The following is a 5,902-nucleotide window of genomic DNA, read 5'->3' as shown; positions in this document are numbered from 1 at the left end:
GCAGGCTTTGCTTGTGGAAATGAATTATAATTTCGTTCAAACTCTTCAGATTAACGTTTACAGGGTACATCAGCTGAAACAGATACATTGAGGGTATTGCCGCGGCTGCTGTGAAGAAAGTGGGCTCTCTCTGCCGTGCTAGAAAGTATTCTTTACCTCTACAAGGCTACTATTCGCCCTTGTACGGAGTATTGTTGTCACATTTGGGCTGATTCATCTGCTAGTTGACTTTCACTCCTGGTCAGGGTTCAAAAGAGAGTCGCCAAACTAATAGGTCCTGAACTATCAGTTAGGCTTCAGCCTCTCTCCCACCAACGAAAATTGCATCCCTCTGCCAGTTTTGCAAGTATTTTAATGGCATATGCTCCGACGAACTACAAGCCTGTGTATTCCCTTCGACATAAATACTTCCGACTAACTCGAAAAACAGCAAAACCCCACCCCTACACAGTAAGGATCCCCAGATGCTAAAAAGCCTTCTACTCTAATAGTTTCTTCCTCCAGAACTGCTAGAATTTGTAATTCTCTACTGGGGTTTTGCTTTGGCTTAGTCTCATGAGTTTCATCATCCTAGGCATTATTTCCACCTTTCACATGGAGATGATTACCTGTTACTTAGAAATACCAAACGACCATTGTTGTTTGTTATATATTTCTTAACGTTCACCAGCTGACCAAACATATGTATAGAACGAATTTAGGAAAACTTATCCCCGGAAAACTCGTCCCTTTTTGCTAGGTAAAAAACACTGGTCTCTTATTGCATAAATAAGGGACAAGTTTTCCTATTTAGCAACCAGGGATGAGTTTTTCGGGGACGAGTTTCCCGGAGACGATTTTTCTGGGAACCGTATAGAACATGTTCCTGTTTCTCTGACCGCACGGACATGCAGAATTTCAAGTGTAATGTAAACAGACATCTTGCTGCACAGTTCCCTACATGTCGCAGATGGTAGGTTCCTACAGTAAATTGTATGACTTGTTTGGGGTGAAAATGAAATAAAAAATATATATTCAGTTATAAATATATATTTGAATATATGCATATGTATGTAAGTACACCCACACATACACACACATCCCCATATATATATATATATATATATATATATATATATATATATATATATATATATATATTAAGTAATGTGATTTATAATTTAAAAATTTAAAAAAAAATTTTAAATTTAAAAATCAAATTTTAATTAAATTAAAAATCAGTTTCATAAGAAGGAACAACAACAAAGTCAATTATATGTACGATCGTTTCGGAAATCCGTGCTTTTTATTTGTGGTATACATGAAGTTATGTAGAACAATTATATATAGTTTTTTTGGTAAGCACGGTCTCCTCATCAGCAAATTTAGGAGGATTTCTATTGAATTTAAAAGACACCAAAAATAAACCTAGCATTAAAAGTAAGGCAGATGAATCTGAAAAATTGAAGTAAAAGGTTTGGATTTAAAATTTATAAGAAAATTAATATAGGTTAGAGATAGAAATGAGTAGAAAAAAATATATTTTTTGAATTTACATAATAAATTTGATTTAAAAATATATAGAGATAGTTACCTTTTAGTTTTTCTTTTTTTGAAATCAGGAATTGTGTTTAAAGTAGTCATTTAGATGTTTGCTATAGCTTTTTATTTATTGAATGATGAATTTTAAAAGGGCGACGCTCGTGCAGTAAATTGTTTCCGTTAGCGTATTTTGATTTAAAGACGCTACAGTTAATATATATAGAGAGAATATTTATTTTGCAAGTTTTTAAGGGGAGATAATTGTCATGTGTTATTGGCTTTATTTATTATTTGATTTACGGGTCTAAGGGCGGTAATTGGTCTAACTTAATTTATTAAAAAAAAAATTGTAATCTATTTTTACTAATGAGTAATTTTTAATGATTTAAGGTGGTTTATATTTATTAAATTTAAACCAACGTTTATGATTACATGTCAGAAGCTCGTGTCTTGAATTTACTAGTTTGGTTGTGCTTTTTATATCTTCATATTTTAAAATTTAGGGTTTCTTTTGTACATAGTGTACAAAATTTATCTCCTGGTTTATATGATTTGCAAGTCTCAATTATTTGCCATTTTAAGTTGAAAGAAATATTGCTATTTTTTAGTTGTCAAATATAGTTGGATAGAGTATTTTGGTTTGATAGAGAGTTATTTTTAAAAGAATGTTTGTGCGTTGAAATTCTATGTTTTATTGGGCCAGATGTGGAACCAATATATATTACCTCTTGATTATTATGATTATTTTCCGTTAGGTCTATTGTTGGATTATAATGTGGTGGGTTGATTAGTAATTGATCGGTAGATTGATTTAAGTTGGTGTTATTATTTAATCTGGTAGTTGAGTTATGGCTGTTGATAGGTTCTTGTATATTTGGAGTTTTTGATACTGTGTAGCTATAGATAACATTTTTAATTTTACATGAGCCTTGTAGGGGACATTTATTTTTTCTTCTACAGTTACAGTCCGATGTATTTTGTATAGTTGTATTTTGTAGTTTATTAATTTTCTTATTATTAGAGCTAATTATTTTCTGATGAAGGTTAGGCATAGTATAGTAAGAGACTTTAATTGTGTTCTTATTGAAAATCTTATTATATCTATGGGGGGCTTTAAAGTTCTTATCTAATATTTTAAAAAATTCTCTGGCTATGTTTGTTTCTAGGTTTTTGAAATACGGGGGGTTGAACCATAGGATCTCCTTGTGTCTATTCTTACGTTTGCGGGTTTTAGTTTGCTGCTTATTTGTATTATTATCTAATATTTGTAGTTTGGTTTTATCTTTTTTTGTCTCTTGGTTATTTTTCTTAACTCGTATACGGGAAGACATTGCCATATTATATGTTATTACGCTCTTAATAGGTTTATTTTTAATGCAGTTTATGTTTCTATCATTTTCATTTATGAATTTAATTTGTGAATTATATCCAGAGTTTTTAAGGGCTTCATTATAGTATTTTTCATTTTTGGTAAATATTGATTTAGTAGAAGACAGTCTAGAAATTCTTAGAGCGATATTGGGAACTATTGATTTTAATATTGATTTAGGGTGGTTTGATTGATTGTGGACATATAGAAGTGATTGGTTAGGTTTATGGTATGGTTCAAAGGTAGAATTTTCAAGATTTAAGATTATGTCTAAGAAATTAACAATTTTTTTATTAGGGTCGATTTTTATACTAAGTCCATCATTTTTAAATAATTTATGTAGAGCTTTAATTGCTTTTTCATAATTTTTATTAGTAGAATTCGTTATGAAAAGTGCATCATCTCTATATAGCCCTCCTTCAAGTTTGAATTGTTTATGGAGTATACAATGTATTTCATTTAAAAGGAAAAGGCCAACTAGATCAGTGACCTGAGTCGAGTCCGTCGATCCCATTAAAATGTTGAAGTGGTTAGGGGTATTTTTCCTGGTCCAATATTTATTATCAAATGTTATTAAAGACTGTCTAGCTATAAGTATTAGTTTAGTTTCGTCTTGAGTTATATTAGTTAATTTTCGTGCCATTAATAGAGATTTATTAAGTAGGATAGGTGATATAGATTGGTAATATGATTCAATGTCAAAAGAAAGAAATTTAATATTATTTTTATTTTGAATATTAGAAAACCAGTCGATTACTTGGTTGGAAGATTGCCATAGTGGGTATTTTATTATGGATTTAATTTTGGGGATAATTCTATCTAATATGTTTTTACTAACCAGTCCTATATCTGATTTCGAGGGGAAAATGAGTCTAATAGTAGGGTTAATATTGTAGCTGTGTTTGTGGTCTTTAAAAGTAAATCTCAATCTTATGCAAAAAACAATTTAACTAAACTTAAAATAGATAAATACACAGAAATAACGGTACCAGGTACCCCGAGATTTACTTCCAGGGTCTTCCAGGGATTGCTTCTAAGTATTTAGGAAGATTCTTTTTTATTAACCCAGTTGCTCCTATCACAACCGGTATAATGTTTATTTCTTTCAGAGACCATGTCATTTTTAGATCATTTTTTAGGTCCTGATATTTTGTTATTTTTCCCGTTCAGCTCTGTTAAGGCAAAAATCATTTGGGACTGTAACAAATGATTTTGGCCTTAACAGAGCTGAACCAGTATGCTTACTCATATGCATCTCCAGTATGCGTACTCATATGCTTCTCCAGTATGCGTACTCAGAGATTTTCCCCCAGTGTAAGTACTTATATGCATCGCTAGATTTGGTTCTTCAGAACGTGAATATTGAAATTGTCCAGGAGAATATGGCATTTCTCCAGTGTGAGTACTCATATGCATCGCTAGATTTGGTTCCTCAGAACGTGAATATTGAAATTGTTTACGAGAATATGGCATTTTTCCTGTGTGAGTACTCATAACCATCACTAGATTTGGTTCCTCAGAACGTGAATATTGAAATTGTTTACGAGAATATGGCATTTTTCCAGTGTGAGTACTCATAACCATCACTAGATTTGGTTCCTCAGAACGTGAATATTGAAATTGTTTACGAGAATATGGCATTTCTCCAGTGTGAGTACTCATAGCAATCATTAGATTTGGTTCCTCAGAACGTGAATATTGAAATTGTTTACGAGAATATGGCATTTCTCCAGTGTGAGTACTCATAGCAATCATTAGATTTGGTTCCTCAGAACGTGAATATTGAAATTGTTTACGAGAATATGGCATTTTTCCAGTGTGAGTACTCATAACCATCACTAGATTTGGTTCCTCAGAACGTGAATATTGAAATTGTTTACGAGAATATGGCATTTCTCCAGTGTGAGTACTCATAGCAATCATTAGATTTGGTTCCTCAGAACGTGAATATTGAAATTGTTTACGAGAATATGGCATTTTTCCAGTGTGAGTACTCATAACCATCACTAGATTTGGTTCCTCAGAACGTGAATATTGAAATTGTTCACGAGAATATGGCATTTCTCCAGTGTGAGTACTCATAGCAATCATTAGATTTGGTTCCCCAGAACGTGAATATTGAAATTGTTTACGAGAATATGGCATTTCTCCAGTGTGAGTACTCATAGCAATCATTAGATTTGGTTCCTCAGAACGTGAATATTGAAATTGTTTACGAGAATATGGCATTTCTCCAGTGTGAGTACTCATAGCAATCATTAGATTTGGTTCCTCAGAACGTGAATATTGAAATTGTTTACGAGAATATGGCATTTTTCCAGTGTGAGTACTCATAACCATCACTAGATTTGGTTCCTCAGAACGTGAATATTGAAATTGTTTACGAGAATATGGCATTTCTCCAGTGTGAGTACTCATAGCAATCATTAGATTTGGTTCCTCAGAACGTGAATATTGAAATTGTTTACGAGAATATGGCATTTTTCCAGTGTGAGTACTCATAACCATCACTAGATTTGGTTCCTCAGAACGTGAATATTGAAATTGTTTACGAGAATATGGCATTTCTCCAGTGTGAGTACTCATAGCAATCATTAGATTTGGTTCCTCAGAACGTGAATATTGAAATTGTTTACGAGAATATGGCATTTTTCCAGTGTGAGTACTCATAACCATCACTAGATTTGGTTCCTCAGAACGTGAATATTGAAATTGTTCACGAGAATATGGCATTTCTCCAGTGTGAGTACTCATAGCAATCATTAGATTTGGTTCCCCAGAACGTGAATATTGACATTGTTCACGAGAATATTGATTATCCACAGTGTGAGTACTCATTTCTTTTATCCAGTGTAAGTACTCACATTCATCGCTAGATTTGGTTTCTCTGAACTTGATTATTCACGAGAATATAGCTATTCCCCAGTGTGAATACTCATATGCATCGCTAGATTTGGTTTATCAGAATAATACATTTCGCACCAATCCTCAGTGTGGTTTATCATATACCGT

The sequence above is a fragment of the Euprymna scolopes genome, chromosome 46 (assembly GCF_053919585.1).
Source record: "Euprymna scolopes isolate OS-2025 chromosome 46, ASM5391958v1, whole genome shotgun sequence".
NCBI lineage: Eukaryota > Metazoa > Mollusca > Cephalopoda > Sepiida > Sepiolidae > Euprymna > Euprymna scolopes.
The sequence above is the reverse complement of the archived record's forward strand: the minus strand, read 5'-3'. Positions refer to the sequence as shown.